Source organism: Ursus arctos, unplaced genomic scaffold (genome assembly GCF_023065955.2).
Source record: "Ursus arctos isolate Adak ecotype North America unplaced genomic scaffold, UrsArc2.0 scaffold_7, whole genome shotgun sequence".
NCBI lineage: Eukaryota > Metazoa > Chordata > Mammalia > Carnivora > Ursidae > Ursus > Ursus arctos.
Window position 1 is genome coordinate 19,310,181 of NW_026623089.1, and position 21,499 is coordinate 19,331,679.

Consider the following 21,499-nt stretch of genomic DNA (forward strand, 5'->3'; position numbering starts at 1 on the left):
CAGGGTCTCTCTCCCTCTGCCCTTCCCTCCACTTGAGTGTGTGCTCTCTCTCTCTCTCTAAAATGAATAAATCTTAAAAAAAAAAAAAAAAAAAGATCATCTACTTCTTTTAGGAAGGACAGTAGAAAAGACAGGGCTACTTTCTTTCCTCCCCGCAAAGTCAGAGAGCACATGCAGACACCTTCCAACGGACAGATTTCTGTCTGGGGTGAGATCAGGGGTTGAGAGGTAAGCACGGGGGATACAAAATGTCAGTGAAGCAGTAAGCGCAGTTCTTGACTTCTAGGAGCCCAAATCCAAATGGGTCCTGGAAAACGCCCTTCTGGGAAGCCATCTCCAGGAAACTGGTCAAAAGTTAAAAAGCCATTTGTATAAAGATATTTATAACAGTGTGATTCAGAGTGATGCAAATCTGGAACTTGCCCAAATGCCCAACAAAGGAGGATTGGTTAAGCAAACTTTGCTTTATCAAATTGATGAGATATTACTTCACCATTAAGAAGGATAATAGTGAAATTTAAGCGAATCCATGAAAAAGTGCATAGGAAAGAATATCAGGTAAACGAAGAATGCAGAAAGAGCCTCCAAGCCTTGGTGACATCTGTATAAAATCTTACATGCACAGTGATAACGACTGTAGAGAAACATTATGGAATAAAAATGGTTGTCTTAACATAAATGGGCATGACAGTAATTTTTTGGTCATGTTAGCTTCATATACAACGAAAAACCTGGAAAGTGGCATGAGAGAGACAGGTCATCTGGCTTTCAGAACTCTATGCAAAACACCAAATGTAGATGAGAAGAAAAGGAGCACTGCGGGGGCTGGAGAATGAGGAGAAGCTGTGGATGTCATTATGAGTAGCCCAACGATGGGTCACGGCCGAGTTGGCATTGCTACGGACATTTCTGGGGACCCCGAAACCACAAAGCTGTACCCAAAGAACACTAGCAGTACCCCTGGTGGAGCTTCAGACACAGGGCCAGCATGTGGGGAGAGTTTTGGAGTGCAGGGAGGTCTCTTGGTGCCTTTCAAATCACATCAGTAACTTAGCTGCTCGCTCATCGTGGGGAAGGCTGGTCCTCAATCTGCGTTCAAGTTTTTGTTTTGTTTTGTTTTTAAATATAAACAGCAAACACTACATAGTGAAGAGAACAGAGGTGACCTGGGCATCCCATTTGCTTCAAAGAAGCCAAGTTTTATTATCAGGATGTTCAGTGTCAGGTGTTTCTGGGGGCTAAAGGGAGGCCGGTGCCTCTATCCCCAGTAAATTCTTTCTCGAGCCTGTGATTAGTCCCCCAAAATGTACAGCCTGAGACTCAATCCATCTGTTCTCAAACTTCCGCCTGAGATGTACTTTGGATGGATAAACACACAGAGTCCAGGTCCTTGCCACCTGATTCTGATTCAAACTACAAGCTATTCACCAGTAAGCCTGTCAGGTAGTGCTAATGCATGTGGTCCTGGGACTATACTTTGGGAAGCACTCGGCTAAAACGTTTCAATTTGTTTAAAAGTTCTAATCCTAACCTAGCCCTTACCACCCTGTTTGTCTCCTTAAAGCTTTGTGGGTCATTTTCATGTTTTAATGGGGGAACAAGAGGGTAGCAGGAAGAACAGAAGAGCCCAGGATGCTGAGGAAAAGGGGGCAGGTCTCACCCTCCCAGGGGAGAGGCCAAGACCAGAAAGCCAAGGACTTTGTACACAACTTTCCTGATACCATCTCTGCCCCCACTGGCCAACGGTGTATGACGTCTGCCATTTTGTTAAGAATGGATGGGGGTATGTGTGCATGGGCACTCGTGTGTGTGAGTTTGGGGACTCATGCTGGGACAGGAGCAGAAATAGAATGGGGGTTTGATCTAACTCTAAAGGTGCTCACAGTTAGAGACGAAGAGACAGACTTAAATAAATTATTATAATAAAATAATCAAAATCGCCCCAAGAGAGAGAAACACAAGTATTGTGGGAACCAGGCAGAGAAGGGAATGACTAATAACTCTGTGTGGGGGTTTGGGGAGGGTGGGGCTCGCAGGATGATTAGTCGATGACTTACCACAGACCAGGCACGGTAAATAGTAATTTCATCGTCACAACGACCTTGCAAAAGGAGGTGTTCTTTTATATGGATGAACGTGTATCTCAGAAAGGTTGGTCGTATGTCCGGCATCGTGCAGCGTGATCTGGACACAGCTCTGTCCAACTCTGCAATGCGAGGTGTGATTTCCTCCTAGGATTCATTTGGCTGTAATCTGGGGTGAGTCATTTCCCCTCAGGTTCCCCTTCTATAAAAGTAGGGCCGGGCCCTCTGCGTGATGCCGAGTTCCTCCCCAGCCCAGAGCCCGGAGCCCAGAGGAGCCTACCAAGACCTCCAGTGTGGAATCCCGGGACCTGAAAGAAAGGAGGCCCCTGCTCCCCAAGAGGGACCGCCAGCTCCCCTCTAGCAGCTCTCATGAGACAGGACACTCCCTACCCCCTGCGGGGCTTCAGCGGCCTGCTCCCCACCCGAACAGGAGGGGAGCATGGACATCTGGAAGCCGGGAACACTTCAGCAAGTCCCAGCAAACCCACCGGGGAAGCACGATGAGATTCCTTTTTCTGATTTCCTATTTTGACTTCTGATCTCCCATCTCCGTCGGAAAGTTCACTGATCCTCAGCGCAGTGTGGGATAGAGGAAGTCTTCTTTGTTAGAAGTTAAAAAAATTTTTTTTGGCCACTGGTGGCCCCAGCAGCCCACAGCGGCTACACACACAATACATGGGCTGGGAGGAAGGCAGCGAGGCGGGGGTCCTCTCTGGGAAGCCCTGGGAGGACCACACAGCAGGCCTAACCTCCCATAGTGTGAATGCAAACACAAGGAAAATCGGCCCTGGCTGGTGTCAGATCCCTGGCTCAAGGCTGTTCCAGGAAGAGAAAAGATACCCCTTCACTTCCCTGGAAGCTACCAGGCCATGTTCCCCCCAATTCCTGCCCCAGGAACAGGCCTGCACATGGGCCCCGAAAGTCTCCCACCGCCAGCACAGAGCAAAGCAAAGGACACGGAGACCGATCGCCCTCTCCCTGGGGCAGCAGCCGTGGACAGAGCCCAGGGTCACACGGGCTCAAGGGGGCAAGTCCAGCAATAGCCCCAGGTGTCCCCACTTCAGTGCCTCACCGGAGCAGCTGCTCGGGGTTGGGAACCTTGTGGCCGAGCCCTGGGCTTGGGTCCAGAATGATTTTTCTCTCTCTGTGGACAAACATCCTCTCCGGTCTTCCCAGCCAGCCTGCTGGCTCTAGGGAACACTGTGCGATGCTTTGATACCCAGAATGACCAAATATTTCCCAACTGTGGATAATAGTCTGGCTGGTCCAAACACGGGGAGCAAAGCAAAATACACCTCCCATTTGTTCCCTTCTCCACGTAGGTCAGGCTAGCTTTGGCTTCTACCAGCAGGAACAGTAGCAAAGCCTTGCTAGATACTCTTACGTGGGTTGTCTTATTTATTTCCTACAGTAACCAGGTGAGGTGGACACTAATTATGATTCCCTTTTTGCAGACGAACAAACTGAGGCTGGAGTGGAAAGTGGTGAAGGCACTGATTAGCTCCAAGGCCATCTGGCTTCAGAGCCTGGGCTCTCAACCACCACACCGAGGGGCAGATACAGTTGTGAAAAATCCACCATGCCTTCCATCCGATGGTGATGACCAGTCAGTGCGAAGTTTCCAGGGGCCTCACTCCCTCTTGGGGAAAGAGGAAGCAGTTACTCCAGAGGTCACGGGGCACCTGTTGACGCCATGTGGGAGCGTGGGCATGGGCGGGGGAGGGGAGGGCTCATGCTTAGCGCCAGGAGGCCACTCGGGATCCAGCCACCTTGGCTTGGAAGCCACGGTAGCCCCCTCGGACACTGATCCCAGGCAGAGGGGCCTTCTAGAAGCAAAGATGTGGAGGGTTGGGGATTTGTGGCACCACAGGACGTCTGAGGGAAGATCTCAAGTTGAACCCGGGAGGTTGCTACCCAGCCTTGATAATCCTCACATTCAAGGGGCAGAAAAAACCCTGTGGAGGGGAAGGGAAGGAAGTGGGGTGTGGCCAAGGTATGGAAACAACCTAAGTGTTGTCGACAGAGTAAAGAAAGCGCGTTGTATTTTGTGTGTGCATGTATAAAACATATATATATATAATTATTATATGTATATTATTTGTATGTATGCATGCACACATACAGAATGGAATCTCATTTAGCCTTCAAAAAGAAGGAAATCCTGCCATTTGAGACAATGTGGATGAACCTGGGGGACATGATGCTAAACTGAAATAAGCCAGACACAGAAAGACTCATGATCTCACTTATATGTGGAATCTTACAAAAAGTCAGATGCATAGGAATGGAGAGTAGAATGGCGGTCATCAGGGCTAGAGCGGGCACGGGGGGAGGGGGAGATTCAGCCCAGCAGGCACTAACTTTCAGCTATAAAATGAGTACGTTCTGGGGGCGCCTGGGTGGCACAGCGGTTAAGCGTCTGCCTTCGGCTCAGGGCGTGATCCCGGTGTTATGGGACTGAGCCCCACATCAGGCTCCTCTGCTATGAGCCTGCTTCTTCCTCTCCCACTCCCCCTGCTTGTGTTCCCTCTCTCGCTGGCTGTCTCTATCTCTGTCGAATAAATAAATAAAATCTTTAAAAAAAAAAAATGAGTACGTTCTGGAGACCTGATGTGCAGCACGGTGATTATAGTTGATAATACTGAACTGTACACTTGAAACTGTTAAGAGAGTAGAGCTCAAGTGTTCTCATCACACTCACACATCCCACACAGAGATCACTACGTGAAGTGATGGGACATGTTAATTAGCTCGATCATGGTAACCATTTCACAGTGTACGTGTGGATCAAAACATTGAGTTGTACACCCGAAATGCATACAATTTACATTTGTCCATCATCTCTCAATAACGCTGGAAAGAAAAAAGATAGCATCTGCCTGAAGAGTGATCCCAAGGAAGAGAGCAGGAAGCGGGACTTCAGAGGGCGGAGAGGGATGGGATGTCAGCCCAACCTAAGAAAGCACGGAAGATTACTTTCTTGTTGTTGATGGTATTAATATTCTCACAGAGGCCGGGTACGGAGGCTAGTGTCGAGCACTGTGCATAGCGCTTTCATCTGCACGGGCTAACGTACCCCTCCTGAGCCCCTGGAAGGAGATACCTGCAGTTCATTAGTGTCCCTACACCACGCATGAGAAATTAAGCTCAGTCAAGTTAAGTAACTGGTTGAATGTGGCCGAGTTCGCATTCGGGAAAGCTGAGGTTCCTACCCACATCAGGCTGCGAGGTCCACACGCTTTAACCATTAAGTCCGTCATCCTCTCCCCCACCCTTGAGAGGGGTGGGTGAGTTTCCCATTCCCAGAGGTATTCAAGGGATGCTGTAATGTGCCTGATCATAGGAATCCCCCGAGAGCCTCCTCGACATCCAGCTGCCCAGGCCTAACCGCAGCTGAATCTCTGGGAGGGGTCCCAGAGTCTGTTTCGGGGAAGCACTAAGCAAGATGTGGAAGCCTGGCCTTCGGGAGTCCTGCACTCAAAGGAAGCTGGGCCAGATGCTCTTTTAGGGTTCCCAACTTCTGTGAGGCCTGAGCGTTTGTGATTCTATTTTTAGGCAGGTCCTTCCTGACTCCATGTGTCAGACTTTCTGGCACCTTCTGATGGCTCCGGGGCACCTGAGCTGTCTTCAGAGCTGCCCTGATGCCCCAGAGATAGGTGGAGTGGGCTGGGAAGAGCCCTGGAGAAAGAGGAGGGAAGTCAGATTCACTGACTGGAAGGGGAGGGGTGGGGAGAGGAAGAAGGTCTTTCATTGTCGACTCTGAGGGGCATTCTCTGATTCTCAGCACCCCGAGGTCAACAGCCGGGAGGCTGGTCCTTGTTGCACCCCTCCCTTGCAGAAAAGTTATCCCTTATCAGAGAGTGTGGAGGGACAGGAGAAGGTTTCCATGGGACATTTCCCCCACCGCTTTGGAGGGATGGAAGACGGCTTCTGGGGGGGCTGGTAGAGGAGATGCTGGAGAGAACCCCCACAGTTCCAAAATGGTGGGAGTGGCTGCTGAGCCTTCAGGAGTGCTCCTCCTTCCTCGGTGGGGCACTATGCTGAGCACCTTGCATGCCGCCTCTCGGGTAATCCTCACAAGATCTCACGAAATCAGTACGACTGCTCCCGATTACACAGAGGAGGGGTGCCTAAGCTGAGGCAGAGAGGTTACTTGTCTCCAGCCCCACCGTGACTGGCAGAGCCTTCAGAGCCTCCACGGTGAGGCCACACTACTAACCAGCCCCCACAGGACTTCACTGTTTCTTAACTTCATTTCGGATCATAGACTTTTGAAGATGTGCCCAGAGCTCTTATCTCGTCCTGACAGCTAATGATCAGTGACGCTCACCACTTCCCGGGTCCGCTCTAGGGGCTGTACCTGTACTGATTCACTGAGGCCTGGCAACCACCCAAGAGCGTGTTACCCCCATTTAGCAGATGAGAAAACAGATCCTTGAAAAGGTTGAGTAACTTGTGCCAAAGGTTGTAAACTGGTATAACCAGGCTTCAAATTCAGTGCGTTTGACTCCGATGTCTACACGATTGACCATTATTCTACACGGCTTATCCCAGAGCTGCACCTACTCTACACCCCCACCCCACCCCCTACAACCGTGTATTCTACCAGGGGATTTGGGGCTCTCCTGAAATCCACTTTTGGGGCTCAGCTCTAGGTTAACAATACCTAAGGATCAATTTTTTTCAACAAATCAAAACTCAAAGCAAAGATCTGGCTTTATGCTTCCAGGAAGACCAGCTACTGGGAGAGGGGAGCACAGGCCTGGGGCCTTTGGCCAGGCTGGGCTGAAGCTTGCTTTTCCCTCTTCACCAATTCTAGATTCTGGGGTCTTCCCCAAGGCTGGGGCAGAGATCAGTTCCGGCCATGCCTTTCTTCCTTCCTTCCTTCCTTCCTTCCTTCCTTCCTTCCTTCCTTCCTTCCTTCCTTCCTTCCTTCCTTCCTTCCAGATTTTATTTATTTATTTGACAGAGAGACAGCCAGCGAGAGAGGGAACACAAGCAGGGGGAGTGGGAGAGGAAGAAGCAGGCTCCCAGCAGGGAGCCCGATGCTGGGCTCCATCCCAGGACTCAGGGATCACTCCCTGAGCCGAAGGCAGGCGCTTAACGACTGAACCTCCCAGGCGCCCCTGCTTTGCTTTCTGAGTGACCATGCTACTCGGCAACTCCATCTCATACCTGCCGCCTTGCCCCAAAGTTACTGGGCCTGCATTTGCCTTTCTGGTGGGGAGTGAGCCAGGGGTCCAGTCCAGGAGGGCATCAGGGAGTGGGGCAGGTGAAGGAAGTGCTACAGCCAGATCACAGGTGGCTGAAATTTTCATTGACATCAGAATCACCTGTTCAAAAGCAGATCCCTGGGCCCCACCCCCAAGGACTCTGATTAAGTTGGTCTGAGGTGTTTTTAATACAGGCCTCAAGTGTTTAATAAATGCCCACTGACAAAGACTGATCAAGGTCAGAGTCCACATTATCCGCCCTGTCGGCAGTCATAATCAAGAGAGACAGGGCAGGGGCTCCTCGATTTGTATGCTGAGCAGAAAGAAAGGAGAGGTAGTTCCTGGAACTTCTTTCCAGCTGCTGCTGCCCTGACTCCTAGTGGTGGCCCGCCCCTCCTCTCTCCCCTGCCTCCACTCACCGGCCTTTACCCAGCCTCCTTCCGAGTCTCTGCTCTGAGCTAGGAGAGCTGCTGGGGGATATGAGACTGAATTTGTTAGGGCAAGACACAGTTCCTGGCCTCAAAGGACCCAGAGACGAGTTGAGAAGGTGGACAGGTCAAGTGAGAAATGCCAGTGAACCTGGGGCATTGAACCCAGGGGACCGTAGGAGACAGAGCGACAGCCCAGGGGGCCGGAAGGCAGGGTGCTGGGGAGGAGAAGGGTTTGAGTGAAAGGCTACAACGAAAGAGCGTTGGGGGCGTAGAGGCCACTGGAGGGGAAGCTGCCAGGTAGGGTGACTAACCCACCAGTTTGCCAGCGATGGAGGGGGGTTTCACTTTCAGGGGGCAGACCTTGCAGGGCAGGCAGGTTGAGGTCACCTTCAGAAGGGTCAGAAAGCTCCCCCAAAGCACAGAAGAGCCCACAGAAGAATCCTCAAGACTCCGGACTCTCTCCACCAGGCAGGAGGTGAAAAACAGCTGGGGAGTCTGGAGGGTAGGGGACCCACTTCTGGGCTCTTTCACAAACCTTGAAAAGGCCATTGAAAGACACAGAGGGCTGGACCAGATCACCTCAAGTTTCAAGGAAACAGATGAATTACACTCCAAGAAGCTGTGGGAGGAGTGGTGACTAAATTCGTTCTTAACTGAGCTCTTACTGAGCATTGGGACTGCGATAAGCGTCTGATAGAGGCGGTCTTACTTACTCCTCATACCATCCCTTCGAGGCAGATTTTATTACTCCCACCGGACGGATGAGGAGACAGAGGCATGGAGGGAGCAGGTCACCTGCCTGGTCACACAGCTGGTCACTGGCTGAGCTGGGGCTCCTACGAAGCACACCTTAATTGAGGAATAAATATAGAGCCACGGGATGAGTTTCTCTAATTGGTCGATGTGAAACTCCCCGAAGTTTTAAACAATACTCACCTGTCACAGAGAATTTAGAACCAGAATGAGGAAATGACTTAGGTCATGGCACAGCATTAAAAAAAAAAAAAAAAAAAAAGAAAGAAAGAAAAATTCCAGCCGAGAGCAGGTCAAAATGAATCTCCGTGTTTCAGCTGCACTGGGACTGTCTACGGGGACCCAAGAAGCCAGCACCTCAGCCCGCCTGTTTTCCAGGCAGACAGGTGCTTTCTGATTGGGAAGGATAAGCAGCATTTGAAAAAGGAACGAAAGATGAGTTGGATTTCTGGAACACGGTTAATAACAAAGGGGGCCTCTGTCGTTCTCCGGGTCCAGCAAGGTGACACTGCTAATCCTAAAATCTATCCCACAATCACCCGGCCGGGGAGAGGCCTCTGTCCCCAAAGCCCTCACCAGACAGTCACACAGCTTCAATCGGAAGACGGGGGTGAACCCTCCCTGGTAGTTGCCCTTCTGTCTGGAAGGGACGCTTGACAGCAGCGTTTTCCAAAAGTAAGAAATACATTTTCTGTCACAACCCAGCATGGATCTGCGTGTATACATGTGTCAGAAAACAATGCTTACCTGTGTTAAGTGCAGTGCATTCTGTTGTTCTCCATTCTACCCAAATTCATTTGTTTTAAAGCTGGTTGTGACCAGCTAAATTGATTTCACTAATGGTTTATGATCTGCAGTTTAAAAAACATCTAGCACTGTGAGAAGGGCCAGGGAAACCGAGTAGGAGGTGTTAATGACAGGAATTTATACTGCAATCACTATCGCTACCCTTGGGCCTTTGAACAATGTTTTGTGTTTACCCTACATTCACCTAATTGGCATTTCTCAAACCGTTGTTCCATGGATTACCTTTATTCTGAGAGATTTTTAACAGATATTTTCCTCCAAAATGGTTCTGTGCTCAGACAAGTTTGGGAAATGATACATACTATAGCCACACCTGACATGCCACAATGCACTTAGCCTGTTCAAGGCTCTGAGAAGGTCTGTAGTGAAGGCCCAGCTTAACTCTGTTTATCTAGCCTTTCCCAGACTCTTTTGACCACAGAGCCACTTATTCCTTTATGGGAACACTGGTACTCTCTAGAAACCAGCCAGGGCCTGGCTGCTTCACATGTTCCTCTGTGAGCTTTAACCCTGTCCCTGTGAGGGAGGCGAGGCAGGTGTTATGAGATTGCTGTTGGAACACAGTTCACCTACTTGTCTGATTCCCTACACGGAGTCAGGGCCGGAGCTAGGCCAGAGCCAGGCCTCCTGACTCTCAATCAGATGGGGGAGCCCTCGGGCAGTCCCATGATCCTGAAGGGCTAGTTTCCAGAAGGGCTGAGAAAATCCTGTCCACCCTGACACGCATGCAGGGGCAGTGGAAGGGTGCTGAGTGTCCCAGCAGTTCAAAGCTCAGCCCAAAGGCCGTTTAGTTCTTCAATCTCTCTGGAGGCAAGAAGGAGACAGAGCCTTGTCATCGCCTCCCCTCCTGAACAGGGGTTAATGCCTCCCAGCCACTGTGCAGACGGAATAGCCACCTGCTCCCCTGACTTCCAGCTCCTGCTACGGTTCAGCTCAGCCTTGGCTGAGGAACCCGTGTTCAGATTTGTGAAACAGCTCTGCTGTTTCTTTTATTAATTATTTTGGAATATGTCATGTGTTTCTTTGGATACAAAGGAAACATGGGGATATATAATAAAATTTTTTCTCCTAAAAAATGAAGAAATTTCTTCTTTGTCCTGGTTGTCTAATCACCCAGTTCCTCCCTAGAGCCAGCCAACTGACTGGTTTCTGGTATCTGCGCATCTACAAAGAAAGATATATAGGGGCGCCTGGGTGGCTCAGTTGGTTAAGTGACTGACTCTTGGTTTAGGCCCAAGTCATGATCTCAGGGTCCTGGGATCGAGCACAGAGTCAGCTTGAGGCTTCTTTCTATCCCTCTCTCTCTGCACCACCCCCCGCTCATGTGAGCTCTCTCTAAAAATAAATAAATATATATTTAAAAAAGAAAGAAAGATATATCCTATGTCCCCTGTACATACATTAGGGGTTTAGAAAAAAATTTTTTAAGATTTTATTTATTTATTTGGCAGAGAAAGAGAGAAAGATAGTGAGAGCACGCACAAGCTGGGGGAGCGGCAGGCAGAGGGAGAGGGAGAAGCGGGCGACACCGGGCTCAATCTGGGCTCGCCACCGAGCTGAAGGCAGACGCTAAACTGACTGAGCCACCCAGGCAGCCCACACATTAGAGGTTAAACACAGATTAACACCCTGCACACGCTGTCTGCACCTTACTTTTAAACTTAATGATGGATTTTGGAAATTGTTCCCTATTACTACACAAGCGTTCTTACTCTTTTTTATGGCTCTCTCTTATAGCCCTTGATGGATGCATCATAATGTATTTAACTAGCCTCCCACTGATGGCCATGGATTACTTCCAGTGCTTTCTATTAGAAATGGTGCTGCTGTGGATAATCACGCACACAGGAATCGGGGGAGGGGATAAAGTCCTAGACGTGGAACCGCTGGGTCAAGGCACCAACACTGCTCTAGGTGGTTGGGGGCTGCCTGGCGGCTCTGCTCTGGCTCAGGGATCCCAGGAAGAGATGCGGGGTTTCCGTTTCTCCTTAGAAGTGTTATCCATCCAGTTTCATGCTTTGACACTGGCCTCGGGAAACATGGGGTGTGGTTCTGCCCCGTCTTCAACCAGCTCTGTGACCTTAGGTACGGTACGTTCCTAACCCAGATGTTTTCCCGCCTTTGTGAAATTGGGTGTTGGAGCACAAGCCATGGGGACGCACTAGCTTCTTATCCTCCATGGTTCTTATGTGTGTTCTGGGTGGGTCTTCCAGGGGTGGGTAAGGGCAGCACTAAACTGTCCTTGCTCCCTTGTCTCCATTCTGGAGACACTTCTCATGTAGGACCGGGTCGTTGGTCCAGTTCTTTAGGAGAAGCCGGGGGAGCTGCGTGCTTGCTTCTGTTATCTCCTTCCACAAAAGTCGGGTCTCCACGTGGGCTGGGATCTAGCACGCCCCCTCACTGCTGCACCCCAGCTTCTAGAATGGCACCATTCGATGGAAATAGAATGCGATACAACAACAATAACACGCCATGACACACTTATTAAAATCGTGCAGATCCGGAGCCCTGACGGCGCCGACCGCTGGCACGGCCGTGGAGCAACAGGAGCTCGCACTCGCGGCTGGTGAGAACGAGAAATGCCACGGCCACCCTGGGAGACGGTGGGCAGCTTCTTACGAGACTACACGTCCTCTTACCAGGCTCATTATTTACCCAAATGAACTGAAAATCTATGCTCATAAAAAACCCCTCACATGGGTGTTCACCGAGGAGCTTCTTTCATAATTGCCAAAGCCTGGAAGCAACCAAGATGTTCTTTAGTCGGTGAATGGATTCATAAACCGTGGTCATCTGGGCAATGGAATAACATTCAGCCCTGAAAAGCAAGACCTAGCAAGCCATGAAAAGACAGGAAAGAAACTTAAATGCGTATTAGAAAGTGGAAGAAGCTAATTTGAAAAGGCTCCGTTTTGCAGGATTGCAACTATCTGGCGTTCCGGAGAAGGCGAAACGACGGTGACAGTGAAAAGAGCGGTCGCTGGGGGGCCGGCGGGAAGGAGGGGATGAAAGGGCAGAGCACAGAGGATTTTTAAAGCAGTGAAATCACGCTGGATGACACTGTGATGGTGGATACCTGTCATTGTCCATTGGTCCCAACCAGCAGAACGTACAAACCCTGAAATGAACTAGGGACTCCAGGCCGTCATAATGACTCGTCCGCGTGGGTTCTCAAGCCTGATGAACGCCGCACTCCGGTGCGGGCTGTCGGTAGCGGCGAGGCTGTGCGAGGCTGGTGGCCGCGACTCTGTGGGGAAGGCTGTCCCTTCCATTAGGTTTTGCTGTGAACCTAAAACTGCTCTAAAAAATAAAGTCTATTAAAAAATAGACCTTAAAAATTTGAGCCACATGCGTATTTTTCCATTAAAAAATGGAGATAAAATTCACCCGTTTAAAAGGTAAATTCAGTGGTTTACAGTATATTCAAAAGGTTGTGCATCGCTCACCATTATCTAATTCTAGAACGTTTTTATCACCCTGTAAGGAAGCCCCATATCCGCCAGCAGTTGCTCTCCGTCCCTGCCTTCCCCCAGCGCTCTGGCGCCCAGTAGCCTGCTTCCATTGCGGCAGACTGCTCGGGCTTCCCTTCGTCTCGGGGCTGTACCTAGGAGTGGCTTTGCTGGGTCATAGGTAGCTCTGTGTTTAACTTCTGGAGTACCCATCACACTGTTTTCCACGGTGGCTGCGCCGTGTTCCATTCCCGCCAGCAGGGCACAGGGGTCCAGTTTCTCCACATCCTCACCAACACCCGGTACTGTCTTTTTGTTTACAATCATCCCAAGGGGTGTGAAGTGGCCCAGAGCCTAAACTCTTAACTACTATTCTACGCAGGAGGCATTCAATGACCATTTTTTGAATGAATGAAAAAATAAACACATGTTGTCATTGTCAATGATGAGATCTGAATAATGGACAAATGACACGAAGCTTACTAACCAGGAGCTTTAATAGAAGAGAAGGCTGTGGGGCTCAGTCGGTTAAGCATCTGTCTTCGGCTCAGGTCATGATCCTGGGGTTCCGGGGATGAGCCTCGCATCCCATCAGCCTACAAATAGGCGGAGCAGGGAGCCCGGTTTCTCCCTCTGCCCCTCCCCCTGCTTGTGCTCTCTCTCACTCTCTCTCTCTCAAATAAATAAATAAAGTCTTTAAAGAAAGAGAGAAGAGAAGGCTGTTTTCCTCTCAACAGTGATTTCCTGGTGGTATCCAAGTCATCTGCTATGTTTTATTTTTTATTTTTATTTTTAAAGATCTATTTATTTTTAGAGAGAGAGAGAGCACATGTGCCAGTGAGGGGAGGGGCAGAGGGAGAGGGGCAGAGAGAAGAATCTCCAGCAGGCTCCCTGCAGACTGTGGAGTCCAAGACCCTGAGATCATGACCTCAGCCGAAATCAAGAGTCTGACGCTTCACCGACTGAGCCACCCAGGCCCCTCACCTGCAGACTGTTTTGAAAGTGCAGATTCCCAGGCCCCATTCCCAGAGTTTGGTGTAGTAAGACGTGAGCTTGGGGTTATTTCCCCAGGTGATTCTGCCGGGTGGCCATGTTTGGAACCCAGAACTCTAGAAAGGGCTCGCATTTGCCACAAGCCAGCTGTCGGAGTGCCCTTTAGAAATGCAGAGCGCGTGGAAAGGGTGGGAGTGAGACCGGGCGGAATTTCGGAGCCGAGGCCCGCTCAGCGCTGCATCCCCAAAGAAGACAATAGCCGAGACTCAACGAGAGCTCAGCTCGGTCCAGCTCTGTACATGCAGCACCTCCTTTCAGCTTCGAAACAAGATCCGATGAGGCAGGCACTCTCAGTGACTCCTCCTTTGCAGATGACAACACCGAGGCTCGGAGGGATGGAGTCACCAAGCTCTCACAACTCCGTAGAGCCAGGCTTCCAGCGAGGTCTGTCTGGCTCCACTCCGCCTGTTTTCCTCCCGGGCCATTTCTCTACCCGTGACGTACTCACAGCATTCCGGAGGGTCAGGACACACATTAATACAGGGGGGAGCCAGACAGGCCCACAAGGAAGGAGCAAGATGCTGAGTGGGCGGGGCGCATGGCGTGGTTCTGGGTAAAATGTCGGTGGGGGAAGGCAGGAGGGGGACCAAAAGAGGAAACAGAAGCGGTTCTTTGTGGCAGTGCCTTAGCACTCTTTCTGGCCCTCTAGCTGCCCCAATTACTCCCTGCCGCCTGCATGCCTGCCTCATTTGCCCCAGATGGCCCCCCACCCTGTCCAGAGAGACTCGCATACAGCAAATATTCCTTGGCACCGAAGAATCAGGAGGAGATGCTTCCAGCTGCGATAGCTCATTTAGACATCATTTCCAGATGAGAAAACCAAGGCCCAGAGGCAGCAAATAACTTGCCTAAAATCACACAGCACCTATGTCGCAAGGCAACTCCAAATTCATTTTTGACTCCCAGTCCAGTGCTCTTTTCCTCCTAGTCGTGATTCTTGAGGTGGATTGTGGGTCCCTTTGAGAATCTGACAAAAGCCACCTACCTCACGCTATGCATGACCATCCTGTGTGTGTGCGTTAGGGCTCGTTCCCAATGCCATGATTTTAGGGCGATGCCCAGACTCTGGTTAACCTGCTCTGGTTGGCTCGTGCGTTGAGGGACCCCTCACAGGAGCAGCGGTTTCACAAGAACATATTAACAGCCCCTCAAAGACAAAAGCAACTTAAAAGGGCTGGTTCATCACAGAGCCGGGTCCCTTCTTTGCAGGCCCAAGCGGGCCCGGAAACCATCAAAAGCTGAGTCTGGGAAACCCAGCTTCCTGCTTCTGGCCTCAATTCCCCACCACCATCACCACCAAGACCACTAAAAATAAGACCAAACCCAACACATGTCCCCCCCCAAGTCGTTCCCCTCGTGGTTGATCTCTGCTTCCTGTTGATCTTGAAGTTTGTTTTACTTCACAGCGTCTGACTTCTGTGTACAGCCCGTGGGCACTCCCCCAGCTTGAGAGGAAATAGCGTTTAAAAAAGACCAAGAGAAGATGGCAGGTGGGAAACAGCGTGTACTGAGGGGCGATGTCCTGCCTTTCTTCACCCACTTCGCTGGGAGGGTGGGGACTCCCCTTCCACCCAGCGGTGTGGCAGCCCCAGGGAACTCTGGTCCAGAGCCTACCGAACACTGCCAGGGTCAACCTAGACGAATCTTGGTTTTGGGGTTTGACAAATGGACCCACACTCCCACCAGTGGTTGTGGGGCCCTGGAAGGCATAATTGCTATCTGGACTCACTCAGCGAGAATGGGTGGAGGACAGAGTCACAGGACACAGGATCTTTGGGGACAGTTTATGAGAAGTGCCCCTGGCCTCTCTCCATCTGTCCCTTGGAAAACCAAGGGTCATTGCCCATTTTTCTGATTTACCCCTCAAAAGCTTCTTTCAGCCATAATTTCAAACTCGAGCCCCTCAGTGAGACTTCACTTCACCTTCACCCAATCTCTCAGCCTCCCTTTGCAGCTACAATCACCCGTCTTCCCTTGCTAGATTGTGAGCCCTCAGAGGGGAATGGATGACCACTGAATCATTCTTTTTAGAAATTACACAACTAATATATGTTTGCCATTTGGAAATAGAAAATTCAGAGAGCTCTCCTCTCCCCTCCCCAAAAAAGGATAAAATGTACCCACGATGCCCAGTGGGACTTGTAACACTCTAGCGATCTTTCCATTTTCCTGGGCAGACACAAGCACTGCACACACCACATTCACTTAGAGTGGACCCTATTCTACTTAGAGTTCCGTACCTCCTTATACGCCCGCTCAATAATCTTAAGATATTTTCATTTCGACGTCGTGTGTCATTGGAAGTCACTGCGGAGAGTCCTGTGACAGCTGTATCATGGTTTTCTCAGTCTCCTGTTGCCGGGCCTTTAGGTTGTATCGAGTTCTTTCTTAAAAGACAGCTTTATTAGGAAATAATTCACATACCATAAAATTCATCCTTTTAAGGTGACTATTCCAGGGTTTTTAGTGTATTTAGAGCTCTGCTATCATCCTCACTGTCCAATTTTAGAAAATTCTCAACACTCCCAAAAGAAAGCCCAGAGCCATGAACAGTCATCACACTCCCTAGTTCCTAGAAACCTAATCTCCATTCATTATGGACTTTACTTTTTTAAACTCTTCACATTTCATATAAGTGGAATCGTACGGTGTGTGGCTTCTTTCACTTGTAACGTCGTGTATCAGTACTTCTGTGCTGCTGGATGATGGGCCGTTGTGTGGATAATACCACATTTTGTTTATACGTTCATCAGTTGATGGACACTTGTGTTGTTTCCACTTTTTGGCTGTTATGAATAATACTGGTGTGAACATCTCTGTGTAAGTTTTTATGTGAACACACGTTTGCAGTTCTTTTGGGTCTGAGCCTCGGAGCGGAATTGCCGCATCATAGGGTAACTTGATGTTTAACGTCTCTGAAGAACTGCCGAACTGTTCCAAAGTGGTTGTACCATTTTACGTCCCATGAGCGAAGTAGGGGTCCTCCAATTTCTCCATCCTGGCCATCATTTGCTTTTGTTCACCAATTGGACTTTAACCCCAGACCTGTCCCTTGAATATTGGAACTGCTGAGTCCATGTTTGCTGGATGGATCATGTGCTTTCCCCAAACAGAAAGTTTTTGCTTTTCTGAAGCTCATCTCTACAATCCATTCCCTCAAACACCAAGCCAGATCCAGCCTTTGTACTTGGAGCAAGGGAAGGCTTTATGGAGGAGGAAGCGTTTGGGCTGGGAGACGGTTATAACAGCAGAGTGTGGCTTTGGGGACGCCATCAACCCCTTAAGACTTTGGTTTCATCTCCCACAAAGCAGGGCTGAGAACAGTACCTGCCTCCTGACGTAAGGCAAGGAAACCGCATGGCACAGTGCCGGGCACACAGCGGGGCCTCTTCTCCTTCCCTGTGAGAAGGATGAAGGGTTGGCTCTCCGATGAGCTGGGGAAGGACATGCCCTTTGAGGAAGTAGCACGTGCCAGGACACGGGTGTGAAAGCACGTGGCCAGAGTGAGGGGAGAGGGTGGAGCATGGAAATAAAGCCAGGAGCCCACGGGCCAGACCCTCCTAGGGGCTCCTTGTGCGGGAAGGAAGTTCCATCGTTCCTTGAAGTCACAGACTCCAGGCTAGGAGGGACAGGACCATGGTGTGTTTAAAGGGCTCCCTTTTCAGCAGGGTGAGGCTGGACTGAGAGGCTGGGCCAGGAGCAGCCAGCCCAGCAAGGGGCCTGTTAAAATGAACCTGGATGGGGGTGCCTGGGTGGCACAGCGGTTAAGCGTCTGCCTTCGGCTCAGGGCGTGATCCCGGCGTTATGGGATCGAGCCCCACATCAGGCTCCTCTGCTATGAGCCTGCTTCTTCCTCTCCCACTCCCCCTGCTTGTGTTCCCTCTCTCGCTGGCTGTCTCTATCTCTGTCAAATAAATAAATAAAACTTAAAAAAAAAAAACAACAAATGAACCTGAATGAAAAGTGAGGAGTTGAGGCCGGAGCCGTGAGGACAGGCATCGTGAGAGGGGCCCACAGGGAGAGAGATTCAGGAGGTGGCCTCAGTGGGATGTGACGGCTGTGTGGCCTCTGTGATGGCAGGCTGCCCTAGAGATCTCATCTTTTTGAATTCTCACAACTCTGCAAGGAGGTGCCGGCTTTTCCAGTTCTAGGTTCTCAAACTGAGGCTCAAAGGAAGTTAAGAGATTTGCCCAAAGTCCTCACAGAGGGATAACATTTGCCCCCGGGTCTGCCTGCTTTCCTAGCTCTGCAGCCAAGCCTGGGAGGGAAGGGGGAGAGAGGGAGAGCGGCCAGGGGAGGGCTAGTCCTCTCTCAGTGGGGAGGCTGGCTTGGCAGGTAGCCTGGAGCTCAGGTGGGTCAGTCAGGCTGAGGGCGGCAAGGCCTCTCTGAGGAACAAGGCACACAGTGAAACAAGAGAATTTGCCCAACAGGAGCTGGACTGTCTCTGATCCCCTCTCTTCCTCAGGGCGGATGGGCACCACGCGAAACCTTGGAAACAGAAGTGTGTTGAATGGAGACCATGACCCAGCCAGCCCTGTTTGGAGTGAGGCTGGCCCATGGGCCCAGGCAGAGAACAGGCAGCTCCCCACCTCTTCCCTCATTCAGAACCCCATCCTTGGCCAGAAGCCTAGATCCTCTGGATTCGGGGCCATGCTGGGGAAGGGAGGTGTCACTGGGCTAGTCGCTGAGGCTGAATCTCCCAAGCAGCCTCAGGCCTTTCCCTGAGCATTCCCCCTGGCAGGGCTAAGAGACTCCAACCCCTTGCTGGAAAAATCCACACTCACAGCGTGGGGAAGTGATCCAGGCCTGCCTGGGAGACCCACATGGGAGCAGGTGAGCTGAGGGGCCGTGTGGAGATGGTACAAGGTCCCCCCACAGAGGAGAATGGGGGAGGGGGCACCGAGACGGGAGTCCTAAGCTGCTAGGCCTCACACGGAGGGGGAACCCCTTGCTTCCACTTTCCCCCACGCACTCCCCATGGCTCCCTTTCTGTGCCCATCAGCCTTTGTCCACGAAGCCCTGCTCACTCAGTTTAAAGTTAGCAGAGGCCCAGATGGGGACATGGCAGGGAGCCATCTGGTCTTCTCCCAAGACCCTCAAACCTCCCCCGTTGTCCCCAGGGCCCGGACTGTCTCAGCCCAACTACCCTCTCTTCTCTGCCCTAGAGTCTTTATCCATGTTTACTATCTGCCAATTAGGCGGCCTCAATCCCCTGCGCACAGAAAGCCAGCCAGCCAAGCGTGGAGATCCCTGGGCTCCCTCCCCATGCCTCTCTTTCCTCTGGGTTGGAGAAATGGGGGGTGGGGAAGGAGAAAGGCAGTCTGCAATCTCCCCTTTAGCTGAAAGTGACCGTGGCCATGGTGTCTTTGCAGTCAGCTGTTCCTCACAGACCATAGTTGGAATGCCTGGGGTGGAAGTCCCGGGTGAGGAGGGATGGTGGCCAGCGGGTACCTGTGAGTGAGGGGGTGGGTGGGCAGGTCAGAGGCACGGGTGTGGCTGTCATGGGACACATGTTCCCTGATTGACTCTGGCCTGGCTCAGTCAACCTTTTTCATTGAGGGTTGTTCTAGGCCACCACAAGGTGTGGCCAGCGACCCCTCCCTGAGTGTCTCTGGACACTTGGTCTCATCTCTCTGACCACTCTGAGGCCTCCAACCACGAAGGAGGAAGAGGGAGAGAAAAGGTGGAAGAAGAGGAAGGAGACAGGAGCAGAGGGCAGTGGGGGTGGGGCCAGGGAGGCGCCAGGAGGGGCCTCACGTGTGCTTCAGTGACAATGTCTGGATGCCTGGAGTGGGCCAGCTCAGGGCCACGCACTTGACTCGCACTTGTTTCATCCCCAGCACCACCTCTACGAGGCAAATATGCTCATCCTCACTTTACGGCTGAGATAACAGAGCTCAGAGAAGACACTTGCCCAAGGTCTCTCGGTGGGTCTGTGGGAGAGCCTCTGGCTCCATGCGTGCTCTCTTCCCGGCCACTCAGTGTCTGCTTCTCCTCATTGCCTTGTCCTGGAGTAGAGTCCGTGGGCCCTGAGCACAGCCTTCTGTCCTCTCACCAAACTGGACTCTGCCTTCTGGAGGGATGCATGCCACCTGGTTTTGGGCCTCAGATGTGTTCTGGAAAAGCCTGTCTCACAGCATGGATCACTTGAGTGCCCGACAGCTTCTCAGGGTGAGAGGGCCCAGCTTCATCCTTGGAGGGGGCTGGAATAGGCAGAGGCATAGGAGAGGCAAGAACTGGGGTTCCCAAGCACTGAAGAAACTTCTCCCAGGGGAGACTCAGTGGCTCAGAGATACCAGCCTTTGAATCCATATCCCCACTTACTGATCACCACCTTGGGCAAGTAGTTTGGCCATTATGGGCCTGAGGTTCCTCACTCCTAAGACAGGGTGAGTAATGTCGGAGCCTGTCCCCCCAGCCCCTGGGTAGGGGACATCATTGGAAATTCCATTTTCCAGGTAAAGCACCCAGCTCATTGCCTTAGACATGGCAGGGCCACCGTGCCTACTACTGGAGTTTATCATTCCTGTACTTTCTATGTCTAGGCTGCTCTCCCAGGGCAACATCGCCGTTGGTCAAGGCTGTAGGCCACTATGCAGGAGTTTCACTCACCTGCACGGAATATGACTGGCCCTGGCTCATGGCTGCCCTCCTGGTGGAACTGTGAGTTCACCCTGCTTTGTTCAATGTTGGATGTCCCGGGGACTTTCAAGTGAAGGATCAGCCCCAGCTACGAGGAAAGGGGAAACTCAGTCCCAACTGCAGACCAGTAAGCCAAAAGGAGATCTGAGAGGAAGGTGGACAGCAAGCAGCTGGCTTATGGGTCCAGTCCCTCCCAGGGTCTCCCTCCGTCCCAGCGAGCGGCAGAGCTGATCCACCCCAGAGAACGTGCTCGGAGGGCAGCCTGCCCCATGCACACCCCGGTCCCACCAGGGCAGACAAGCCCCGGGTCCTGTGCGAGCTAACAGCCTGGTGGTGGCTCCGGCTGATAACCTCTCAATATTTGTTACTCCTTTTCTTAAAGAGGAGGCTGAGCACAGACAGAAGGGTGGAGGACCGAGTGGGGAGAGGTGGGAGCAGTAAAGGTCTTTGAATGCACAGACCACACCCAGAAAAAGAAGCCCTGATGTCAACCAGATCTTCCCCTCTGGCAACACAGTGATACAGGAGTAGGTCTCAATGCCTTCCCTCACCTCGAAATAGCTCGTCATCGTGCTCTGCTAATCCCTAACGGGTGAAAGCTACTTCCTAAGAGGAATTCTGGTAAATCGATGTTCTGCATTCTTTTCACCTTTATCAGGACGGTTTTTAGTGTCCGTATAGACTGGGCTCCTGGTGACTGCCCATTTGGCCTACTTCCTCCAGCTCTGGCTCTGACAATAGCACCGGTTCCTCAAACTTCCAACCCAAGGAAAATTCTCTGCACGAGCAAATGTGTCTTAATTGCTGAGAGTACCAGTGGAGCAGAGTTCCAGGGATTCTCCAGGCATAAGTTCTAAAAGAGAGGACAGTGTTGGCTAGAGAATCCACCAGAAAAGTTTGTGTCCTAAGAGGAATGGAGTGGCCAGTGCTGAGAAGGGAAGTGGGGGCAGAGGAAGTAAGAATTCACAGTGTTTCCTCCACAGCCCGTGGCTAAGAGAGCTGGTCCTGCCCTGGATTGGATCCCATCTCATGGTGACAAAGACCACCAGCTACCTTTGGAGGAAAGT